Here is a 12,508-nt window from a genome sequence, read left to right on the forward strand (position 1 = left end):
AGCAGCCTTGCTAAGGATGAGAGCAGATTCTTTGAGTTAATGAAATGGCTCTTGGATGGGAGCCAGGGCAGCACAATTACATAAATTTGCTGAAAAAAGAAGAAGAAGAGAATTGGATCTTATCTAATAAAGCTGTTGAAATTAGATGAAAAGCCTTCTAAGGGTCTCTGTTTCTTCTGCAAGGATCAAAGCCAAAGTTGAGACATGGATGTACAGCGGGCTGTTTCCTTGAGAACAGCAGCAGAACCCGTCCTGATTCCCAGCCACTGAAAGGCAGATAGTGTAGCTGTCACCAGAATCTGCTTGAGAGGCTCCCAGATTCATCTGTGTCCCCGACTTCCCACTGTGAAGGTTCCTGCACGCCTATGTCTTCCTGCCCAACTATTCCTGCTACATCGGTGGTACTCAACCTTCCTAGTTTTCTAGCTCCTTGTGTTGTGGTGACCCCAGCCATAAAATTATTTCCATTGCTACTTCATAACTGTAATTGTGCTACCGTTACAAATGCTATGAATGTAAATGTCTGATATGCAGGATAGCTGATATGAGACCTCAAGGGGGTCATGACCCACAAGTTGAGAATTACTTTAAAAAAAAAAAAAAAACCTTGCTTGTCAAGGTCTTACTTGGAATGCCACAAGGCTCTCCCTCAGACTAGAACTGTCTCCTTCACCATCCTTCCCCACACCTCCTTTGACCACCATTTCTTGCTAGCTTTTCCTTTCTAGGGCAGACCACTTTTCTAACACCATATATTTTTAGTTATTTCACTCTGTTTATCTCCTTCACACATGAACTCCGTTCGGATGTGGGTTTGGGATCCTCTGCACTCCATAGACAACTGCACTCAGGACATTTGGGGGAGTTCATGATTATTCAATGAGTTTTTAAGTGGTAAAAGCAAGATTCATGCAATATTTTTTTCACTGCCAGATACTGTGCTGGGGCTTTCCATGAGGAATAGGTACAAATTGATTTCTGACATTATAGGTATGAAAAGGTGTGTTTTGCTTTTGTTTCTAGAATAACATCTAATCTGGTGAAGTCCCACAACCCCAGCACAGGGGGACCTTAGAGCATCTTCCTTAACACTAGAAGGGGACGAGGGGCTCTCCTAGAGAAAATGCTGGACCTCACACAGGGTATCTAGCATTAATGGTACCATCCTCCCATGTCTCATTTGTTGGTCAAGTCAACCTGGCCCACTTCCACAAGGGTAGCTTCTTTTTTTCCTGATCTAACTTGGCCACAGAATCTTTACTGGCCCTAGGCAATAAATTCATGTTTGAATTTGCAACAATTTCTAGAGATATGATCTTCATGCTCAGGTATATGACAAGTGAGCTGTCTTCAGGTGAGATAATTTTAGTATCTCTATCTCTGTCAGTATTTGATAAGAGCTAGGGCATCTAAGGCTGAAAACTCTGGCCATAACCATGTCATATTAATAATACAAATGGCTTTTATTTAACAGATATTTTCTGGGTGTCTAGCATATGCTAGGCAAAGGAAATGCATGTAATTTAGGAGGTGATGAATGCCCGAGATAGGGGTGAGGCTATCATCATTTTATACAAAGTGATTGGAAAAGGCTAATTGGCAAAGTGACACTTCACTCGACTTGAAGAAGCAAAGAGAATGAGTCTTGAGTATTCTTGGGTAAAGAGCTTCCTGACCGAGGAGAATGCAAGTGCAAAGGCCCTGAGGTAGGACCGTGGGTATCATATTTGAGGAAGAAGGAGGAGGTTGATGTGTCTGGAGGACAGTCAAGGAAAGGCACTATGAAGGCCTGGGGTGTGGCTCAGTGGTAAAATAAGAGGTAGAGTACTTGCTAAGTATATGAAAAGCCCTAGGTTTGATCCCCAGCACTTTAGAAGGGGAGGGGAGGAGAGCAGAGGGGAGGACTGAGAGGTGGGTAGCGGTGGAGATGGAAGAGGGTGCTTACTGCCTTCAGTACACTCAGCTGCTCATTTTGCACCTATCAGCTTGTTTAACCCTTCCCATATCCAATGAATTCCATATCATTGAACGGTAGAAGAAACCAAGCCTCAGAAAGAGTAAACAACATGTTTAAGGTCACACTGCTTAGGATGGTGCAGGGACTCAAACTCCAGTTCATAGGCACTCTACACCCTATAGCCAATTGGGCTTTAGGCCCCAAAGAAACTCTTGTCCCTGGTGACCATGGGTACATTCTTTCAGCAGGGCTGCTATGCCAGGCCCCTCTTACTCAACAATGGTCCATTCTCCTCCAGCCCCCCAGCCTGGCCCTCTAGAACCCCAGAACTCAGAACACTGCTTCAGAGGCAGCTGTGGCCTCCATGTGCTCAAGTAGGAACTTCATTTCTGCCCCTGGATTTCTCAGGAACACCCATTAGTAGACAGGTCCTGCTCTCATCACAAGGGGAAACATAAGGCCTGCTCTTCAGACTCCCATACCCCTCTGAAGTGCCACAGAGCTGACTGCCCCAGCTCAACGTGGCCCTACAGCCCAACAGCCAGAGAGTAATCCAGCTCCTTGCAGGTATGAACTTGCGGAACAAGACCACTTTGATTGACAGGTGGCTTTCCTTCTGTCGAGCATATCTTATATTTAAGATGGCTACGCATTAGGTTCAGTGCTATGGCTTTATAGGCTCAGCATAACCCTACCACAGACCTATTAAGTCAGAACCTGCTGGGTATGGACTCAAGCACTGGTACTTGTCAGAAACTCCTCCAGGAAACTGTACTGTGCAGTGGTAATTGAAAACTCACTCAAATAGGCCATGGACTTTGTTGTGGGGATTAAATGAGGCCATCCAATCACTCACCTGTCACTGAGCATCAAAACAGGTCCAGGCATGGTTCTAGGAGGTGGGAAAACAGCTACTAACAATTCTATTCATTTATATTTAACAACTTTAAAGATCCAGATGCGGTGGTGTATTATCTCAAATCTCAGCACTTGGGAAGTTGAGAAGGTGGGAAGATCAGGAATATCTAATCAGTCTGGGCTACAAAGTGAGTTCCAGACCAGCCTCAGCTACTTAGTGTGACCATGTCTTTAAAAAGAAAGTTCAAAAACGAAACAGGCAGTACCCAAGCAAACAAAAGTAAACTGAAATATGAAACAAACACTGGTGACTAGGAGGGCAGAGTGATACAGGTGGAGGTGAATGAGACCAAGTGGCCTTGGAAGCCTCCTCACCTGATAGCTGGTATGTGAGCTGGGTGACTCCTGGTGCCCATGGGTGAGTACTCTCAGCAGGGGGCTTCTATGTAGGAATCCAAAGGATCCTAAGACTCTCAAGAGGTGAGACAGACAAGTTGTGGGCAGAGGCAAAGTCCTAGAGTGGGGTGGGGAAGGGACCAAGGTCACAGGGCATTAAGGACAAGGTCTAGAAGCACTGGACCCAACAGAGTAACACACGCTTTGGATAACTCATACTGGCAGATCACAGGAACCTTTCCATAAAGAGAAGCCACTTGGCCTAGTTCCTACTAAAAATGGAGGTCTTTGACTGCTGTATGTGTGTCGGGGATTGAGGACTACAAAAAATAGAAGACCATCTGGATAAGAGGCCATGGTGATTGGAATCTGGGGGTCTTGGTGGAATCCTGATGAACAAAATCCCACAAAAGGGCTGCTTGGGAACACCCCTTTAGGGTCAGCTATTCTCATCCAGGAGGTTTCCATTCCAGTCACTTTCCCCTGAAGTGGGGACTGACATTGAATCTGAGTTTGGAATTTTTAGGACTGAGCAGGTGAGAGGGTAGTGAGAGGGCTCCAGGAGGGCCCACAAAGGATGCCAGCCACAGAAACAGGCAGGTATAGAACGAATGAGGTCCACACCCAGGTAAATGAATGGGCAAGGCACAGGCAGAGGACAACTGGGGGCACAGTACCAGCAAGGGTGCAGGGACGATGTAGAGGAAGCTTGGGTTTCAAGGGACTCTCAAAAGAGAGAGCAAGAGGGGTGGAAGTGATGGCTTGGAAGAGGGACTACTTCTTCTCCACTCCTAGAGAGTGTAAACAGTTCATTTGTTTGCTTCAGCCCCGTGTGCCCTGAACAAAGATTTCTACCACCACCCTGCTTTAAATGCTGAACTGTCCCCTTCCTCCATCACTTTTCAATCTTCCCTACTGGCTTTGTCCCTCAGCCCTTCTCAGCCTCCTCCTCTTTGTCTTATCTGCTTATTTCCCAGCAGAACACAAAGACTCTAGTCTGTTCTGTTCACTCTGTGTCTTCTGTGCTTAGAAGGGAAGGCAGCCTGCGTCATGACCTCAAAAATACTTAGTGAGTGAACAAATTGTTATTTATTAAGCACAATGTTATTTATTAAGCGGCGCTGTTTACCATGAGTGAGAAGCCAAGAGGCACAACAAAGCCCACTATAAGAGTTTATTAAGGGAAGGGAATAGAAGGGGTGTGCATAGGCCTATGGAATGATGGTGCAGGAAGAGAGGGAAGGAGTAGGTGGAACCCGCTTTTAAGATCCCCCTGCACATGCACATATGGGCTTACATAGCTATGCCACACATGCACGTAGATTACGTGATCACGCTATGCGCAGATTACGTGACTTCGCAGCACATGAATTATGTAGGACGTAAGGCCCTAGGATGACTAAGCATCTTGCCTGGCTACTGGACAGCACATGCGCAGTCATGTAGCTGGGGGAGTGGCTAGGAATTCTAACATTCCAGACTCTTTATTTTTTATAAAAAAAAATGGTAGGTGAACAGGAATGGGGATGCTGTGTCTCCCCAAACTGCTTCTAGCTGGCTTGGTGGGTGTTGGTGAACTTTTGAGGGTAGGGAAGGGGGCTTTTGAGGTAGCTGGACTTCCTGAGCCAGTTGATTGTTCTCTGCTGCTTTGGGAATCGTCCATCACCTTCTACTGCTTCGGACCCTGTGGAATTGCCCATCACTACTTGGATCTGACTGTTTGGTCTGACAAGATGCTAGAGAAGCAGAAGAGGAAGTTTAGAAAAAATTTACCTGGGGGGTCCCAGAGGAGTCCCAGGGGGGTCCCAGTACCAGGAAAGTTTGAATTATACTTATCTGAAGTGGATCTGACCTGTCCATGTAGATTCAAGATGGCTCTGGAGCTCAGAAGAATTTTTAAACATATTAAGAAACAGCCATAGGGAATTTAAAATCTTGAACTGGTAGCCATGATATTATAATGTTTAGTACTCTGCTATCAGAATTTTATTGGTTAGTGTTAGCAAGAGAGAGAGAGAGAGAGAGAGAGAGAGAGAGAGAGAGGAGGAGGGAGAGAGAGAGAGAGAGAGAGAGAGAGAGAGAGAGAGAGAGAGAGAGAGAGAGAGAGAGAGAGACCTGGAACATGCTTTTAATTTTTAATTTTTATTATTATTATCAATTAGGCTTCTTACTGAAAATATGGGTGGTGTTAAAAGGCAAAGAGGTTGGGCAAAGTAGCTTTTTTTTTTCTGAGAAGGTCAGAAATAATAGGCTTAAGTCCCCTAAGGCTCTGGAGGGAGAGAGGGTACTGAGCTTGGGTCATGTACCTGGTCGGGTCCTACAACTGGATAATAATAGGGGGATGGTGCCTAGCAATAGAAGGGTTCTGGGTGTCCCGGACTTTGGGGTCCACCTGAGAGGCTGGCAAGGGAAATGAAACGTTAGAGCTGGTAGGCTGGGTGGCAAGGAGGAGAAGGAGAGGTGCTGATGAGTCTGAGGTAAGGCAAACAGGAGGAGCAAGTGAAATAAAAGTCCTACCTTAGCTGGAAAACCTCTTCCCGTTAGGGGCACAGGGCAGGTTGGCACAACTAAAAATGTGTGGGTGAGAGGGATACCCATGAAAATACAATTAAGTAGTGAGGTCTAGTGAGGTGGCTAAGGCTGTCTCTCTACCCTGACAATAGGGAGACAAGAAGGAGGGATGGGACTACAAACCCCTTCAGGATTGAATAAGTGGCTCTGGTATCCAAAAGGAAGGAAATAGATCACCCTGATACTGTAATGGCTATCCTCAGTTCCCTGTGAGAGATGACTGGTTGGGCTGGGAACTGAACTGAGCACCTTCAATCCTCACCTCAATCCTATGGCCAAGCCTAGGAGATTGCCTGGAGGGTGGTCTTCAACTGATGTCCCCATGCCACTAGGTGCTTTGGGGCAATCAGCTGACCAGTGTCCCTCTTGGTGGCACTTTGGACAAGGCCCAGATGGTGGCCCACATGGGGCAGGGCAGGCACGAGCCCAGTGGCCTTCTCTACCACATTTAAAACAGGGACCTGGAGGCCTTCAGGTGGCTGGTCAGATAGGGTGTGCCAGAATTTGGTTGTTCTGTTTACAGGCTTTCTCATCTTGCCCATGGTACATCTTAAATGCCATGGCTAAGATTTCTTCCTGTGGAGTCAGAGGCCCTCTCTCCAAATGCTTAAGTTTAGTCCTAATGTTGGAAAAGCTTTGCAAGACAAAGTGGGTCATAAGGAGCTGTCTGCCCTCTGCGCTCTCAGGATCCAGACTAGTACATTGTAAGAGAGCCTTTGTAAGCCATTCTAAAAAAATTAGACAGCTTTTCTTCTTTATCTTGACTTTGTTTTTTTAGATTTTCATAGTTTACTGGTTTGAGGGCAGCCTTATGAAGACCTGCCAGGAGGCAGGTTATAAATTGATCCCTAGCTAGAGAGCCACCTGGGGTATTATAATCCTAATGTGGGTCCTGATTGGGAACCACCTCGGCCCCAGATGGTTGGGCAGCATTAGTTTGATGAACCTCGTCTGCATGTATCCTAGCCTGCTCCCAAACTCACCTGCACTCCTCAGGAAGTAGGTTATTAGAAAGTATCAAATATATATGAGGTTATAAGATTGAGTAATATATTGGAATTGTTTAACAAAGGAAGCAGAATTAGAGGTATAAGAGCCCAGTTGTTTTTTTTTTTTTTTTTTTCTGAGAGAGAGAAAGGGACGTGAACCTTAACCATCCACCCTGGCCACCTCTCACAAAGGGAGAATGGTTGCCGGGTTGGCATGGCTAGAATCAGGTTTCTTAGCAGGTTAAGAATGAGTGACAGGAGGAGCAAAGACTGGAGCCAGAGTTGGGTGGTTGGAGCAGCCTGATATTGGAGAGGAGGAGGAGGGTAGAGGAGGAGCCGATGCATAGGGGCAGCTGTCTGAGGAGCAGGATCGGGAGGTCAGATAGACGGAAGTTCATTGGCAGGGTTCAGAGCAGTAGTCAGAGATTCCTCAGGTTCAGGTTGCACATAGCTAGGAGCACGTGGGAAGGAGAGAAGGAATCAAGAAAAGAGGGTTTAGAGCTGAGGTTAAAAAAAAGCTCGGATATAAGGTAACTCTTTCCATTTGCCCATTCACTGGCAGAAGTTAGATAATTCCTGTAAAATATCAGAGTTCAGTGAGCCATTAGGTGGCCATTTTTTTATTGTTATCTAAGGGATATTTAGGCCATTTTTTTTAGTGCACAGGCAGACAAGCTTAGAGGTTTTTAAGTAAGGCATTAAGCTGAGAGGCTTGAGTTTCTAGAAGACATCCCAGAGGAGAGGTGGGACTAACAGGATTGGAAGCCTTTTTTCCCATGGCTGCAGCAAAGAGAAAAGAAAATAAAAAAATAAACATAATCCAAGGGCTATAATCTCAGGCATCCCTGAGATCAAGCAAGGATCGGCGATTGACACAAGTCATTCAAGGCTTCGGCAAGTGAGAGAATGAGGGCCAGGGTATATGCAGCCTGAGGACGAGCATCTGACAGCAAGAATGATATCTCAGACCACAGTCATGGGAAATGGCTAGAGATTTAGGCCTGTGATGGGGTCCAACTGTAGCCAATGAGGGCTGTGGATGGGGGTTTCCCCAGTCCCCAGGACACCAGAAGGATGCCAGATGATCTATGGTTGTTCCCACAGGTCCAGGGAACAGTTTATGCTGGCTGGTAAAGGTAAAACTCACCAATCAAAGCAGCCAGTGTTGTGCAAAGCATTCTGGTGGCTAGGCAAATGGAAAAGCGGGCAATTGTAGGTAGAGCAAACCCCGGTACAGGGTCCTGGTTGCAGGGTACTGGGAGGGCCCACTTTGTCTCAGCACCAGTATTATTTATTAAGCAGTGCTTTTTACCATGTGAGAGAAGCCATGAAGCACAACAAAACCCACTATAACAGTTTATTAAGGGAAGGGAATAGAAGGGGTGTGCATAGGCCTAAGGAATGATGGTGCAGGAAGAGAGGGAAGGAGCAGGTGGAACCCGCTTTTATAGGTTCCCCCCACACATGTGCATATGTGCTTATGTAGCTATGCCATGCATGCACATAGATTATGTGACCATGCTTCATGCAGATTATGTGATCACGCAGTGCATGGATTGTGTAGGACGTAAGGCCCTAGGATGACTAAGCATCTTGCCTGGCTACTGGACAGTGCATGCGTGGTCATGTAGCTAGGGGAGTGGCTAGGAATTCTAACACAAATGAATGAATGAATGTGGTAGTCTGAATAAAAATGGTCCCCATAGGCTCATAGGGAGTGGCACTAATAGGAGGTATGGCTTTATTAAAGTAGGTGTGGCCTTGTTGTGGGAAGTGTATCACTGGGCATGGATTTGGGGCTTCAAATGTTCAAGCCAGGTTCAGTGCCTACTGCCTATGGGTCCAGATGGAGAACCCTCAGCTACCTCTCCAGCACCATGGCAGCCTCAGTGCCACCACACTTCCCACCATGATGACAATGGACTAAATTTCTGAACTGTAAACCAGCCCCAATTAAACGTTTTCCTTTATAATAGTTGGCATGGTCATGGTGTCTCTTAACAGCTACAGAAGTCCTAAGTAAGACAGGGAATGAATGAATGAGACAGCAAGGTTGACATGGTGAAGGCTGATGATGGTTTGAATAAGAATGACCTACATAGGCTCATAGATTTGAATGCTTGGCCACCAGAGAGTGGCACTATTTGAAAGGATTAGTAGGTGTGGCCTTGATGGAGGAAGTGTGTCACTGGGGGTGGGCTTTCAAAAATTTCAAAAGCCCAAGCCAGACCTAGTGGCCCTCTCTCTTCCTGCTGGCTGTGGATTGAGATATAGAACTCTCAACTTCTCCAGCACCATGTCTGCCTGTGTGCTGCCAAGCTCCCTTCCATGATGATAATAAACTAAATTTCTAAAACTGTAAGCAAGCCCCAATTAAATGCTTTCCTTTATAAGAGTTACAGTGGTCATAGTGTCTCTTCACAGTAATAAAAGTCCCAACTAAAATAGAAGTTGGTACCAGGGACTGAGGTATTGCTATAGCAGGCCTAACCATGCTGCTTGTTGGGACTTTGAATTAGGAAAGCAATCAAATGTGTTAAGTGGGGCTTAATGGGCCATCCTAGAAGGAGCATGGAAGACAGTGTTTCTGAGGGTGATATGGAGCATGGGGGACCAACTTAAGAAGTTTCAGAGGAGAAGAATATTAGTAAGTGGCCTAGAGACTGTTCTTGTGATATTTTGGTAAAGAATGCAGCTGCTTTCTGCCCTTGTCCATAAAATCTGCCTGAGGCTAAATTGAAGAGTTTTGGATTAATGGCACTGGCAGAGGAGATTTTTTAAAACAGATTAGTATTGACTTTATCACTTGGTTATTACTGGTCAGTCTTTTGCAGATCTATAAAGAAAAGGTGCAAGCTGAGAAAGAAAAAATACAAAATGTACAGTTTGAGGAAAAAAGGAACATCAGATAGGGTAATGCAGCTAAATCCTGTGTTCTAGGAGATAAACAGATTAAGAAATGGAACAGCCGGGAGGTGGTGGCACACGCCTTTAATCCCAGCACTCGGGAGGCAAAGGCAGGCGAATCTCTGTGAGTTTGAGGCCAGCCTGGGCTACCAAGTGAGTTCCAGGAAAGGCGCAAAGCTACACAGAGAAACCCTGTCTCGAAAAAACCAAAAAAAAAAAAAAAAAATAAAAATAAATAAATAAATAAAAAATAAAAAAGAAATGGAACAAAGGGGGTGATGACTTCAGGGCAAGACCCCATCCAGCTAAGCTTCCAACTTATGAAAAAGAATTAAAGAAAAGCTTAAGCAATGAAAGAAACCACTGGATTCAGAAAATTGATGAAAATGTTTGAATGAGGGGGCCAAGTTCTAGCCCCATCAAGCAGCAGAACTTGATAGTTTCAGCCATGTGGTTCTGGCTTTAGAGTAGAGGATAGAAGAAAGGCATTATGGAACCTTTCTCTGAGACTAAAGAAAGCCGCTGAAGCCAGGCACATGTCAGGGGTGTCCTTCACAGCTTCACACAATGGAGGCTCAGAGAGGCCATTGTGTGAAGCTGTGAAGGTGAAGCCTGGATTGTGTTAGATACCCCAAGATGTTGGAGATGCCAGAGCTGTCCAATACCTTCCATGAAGAGCTACTAACTGTGAGTGGAACCAGTCCAAGAGAGAGACATGTGTTGCAATCAACAAAGCTGAAAGGAGCTGGAGATCTGAAGAGCTCTTTGATATCAGACATGGAGATGCAGAGTTGGGAATTTGCCCAGCTGGTTTTTGGTTTTATTTTGGTCCAGTATTTCCTTACTGTACTCCTTTTCCACCCTTTTGGAATGGTATTGTACATTTTGTGCCATTTTATGTTGAAAGTGAGTGATTTGCTTTTTTTGATTTTGATTTTACAGGGGGTTACAGTTAAGAGATTGTCATGAGTCTCAGAAGAGACTTTGCACTTTGGACTTTTAAATAGTTTTGGAACTGTTATCAACCATGGAGACTTTTGAAGCTGGACTGAACGTACTTTTACATTATGATGGCTACAAGCCTATGGGGGCCAGGGAGTGGAATGTGGTGGCTGAATAAGAATGGCTCCCATAGACTCATGTATTTGAATACTTAGTCATCAAGGAGTGGAACTATTTGAAAGGATTAGGAGGTGTGGTCTTGCTGGAGGAAGTGTGTCAATTGGGGGGCGGGGGTATTTGAGATTTCAGAAGTTCAAGCCAGGCACAGAGGCTTTCTCTTCCTGCTGCCTGTGGATCAAGATATAGAATTCTCAGCTACTTCTCCAACACCATGTTTGTCTACATCTTGCTCCCTACTATGATGATAATGGACTTAAACCTCTGAACCTGTAAGCCTGTTCCAATTAAATGTTTTCCTTTATAAGAGTTGGCATGGCCATGGTGTCTCTTCACAGCAATAGGACACTGGCTAAGATAGTGAGCTTGTCTTACCAGCTAGTAGGGTCTGTTCTCCATGATGTAGACCTGGGGCTTTGGAAGCAGCTATAGAGTACCTTCTTTAAGCAAGGTAGAAAGTAAGAAATGACACCTGAGGTTTTGTCTCTGACCTTCACATACAAATGATAGCTTGCACCCACCCACACATTCACACATATGTGTACAATACTACACACACACACACACACACACAATACACATACAAAAGTTCATGAGATTATCCAGAAAATTTGTACACTGCCTAGATAGTTGATGAAACAAAGATGTTATTATTTCATTAAACATGATAATCGTACTTTAAAAATTCCTTATCACTTATAAATTCACATTGAAATATTTATAGGTGATATATTGGATGCCTGAAAGATGAGCTTCACAGTAACTCAGCAGAGAGTTTATAAGACTATAAATGGAATAATTTGTGGTGCTATGAACCTTAGGAATGAGTGTCTTGAGGACACATAGTGCCATTTTCCCTAGTTTGTATGTGTTCAAAATTTCCCAAGTAAAGAGCTAAAACAACAACAAATGAAGAGCCATCTGGGAACCTTTGAAGTACATAAACATTTGAGTCCTGGGCTGGCTAGTTTTATGACAACTTGAAACAAGCTAGAGTTACTGAAGAGAAGGAGTCTTAACTGAGAAAATACCTCAATAAGATTGGGCTATAGTCAGGCCTGTAGGGCATTTTCTTAACTAGTGACTGATAGGGGAGGCTCCAGTCCATTGTGGGTGGGGCCATCCTGGTTTGGTGGTCCTGCATTCCATAAGAAAGACTGAGAAAGACATGGGAAGCAAGTCAGTAAACAGAACCACTCCATGACCTCTGTATCAGCTCCTGCCTCTAGGCTCATGTCCTGTTTGAGTTTCTGTTCTGACTTCCTTTGATGATGAACAGTGATATGGAAGTGTAAGTCAAATAAACCCTTTCCTTCCCAGCTTGCTTTTGGTCATGGTGTTTCATCATAGCAATAACTATAACTAAGACCAGTCCCATCCTGAGTAATTCTGAATTAATCTGAGTTTGGCTGGGGTGGGGTATCAGTCATGTCCTTTAAATTTTCCAGAGGATCCAGGGTTAAGAAAAGAGCATTGACATGGATTAGTAGGATTAGCATAGTAAAAATATCAATCTTACCAAAAGCAATCTACAGATTCAATGCAATATCAGTCAAAATTCCAACAGAATTCTTCATAGACCTCAAAAGAGTTGAGTACTGACTCAATATCATAGGGAAAAACAAAAAATCCTGGATAACTAAAACAATTCTGTTTAATAAAGGAACTTCAGGAGGTATCACCATCCCTGACTTCAACTCTGCTATAGAGC

At 44.6% G+C, this 12,508-nt stretch overlaps 1 protein-coding gene across 1 annotated transcript in view; it reads left to right on the forward strand.

Annotated features, from left to right (window-relative positions):
- The first annotated feature begins 2,266 nt into the window (after positions 1-2,266).
- Positions 2,267-12,508, forward strand: part of Pdilt (protein disulfide isomerase like, testis expressed) — a 41,385-nt gene continuing 31,143 nt past the window's right edge. The window contains exon 1 of the mRNA XM_028867913.2: positions 2,267-2,524. The gene's annotated coding sequence lies outside the window, so the exon portion shown is untranslated. The remainder of the gene's footprint in view (positions 2,525-12,508) is intronic.

The sequence above is a fragment of the Peromyscus leucopus genome, chromosome 1 (assembly GCF_004664715.2).
Source record: "Peromyscus leucopus breed LL Stock chromosome 1, UCI_PerLeu_2.1, whole genome shotgun sequence".
Taxonomy (NCBI): domain Eukaryota; kingdom Metazoa; phylum Chordata; class Mammalia; order Rodentia; family Cricetidae; genus Peromyscus; species Peromyscus leucopus.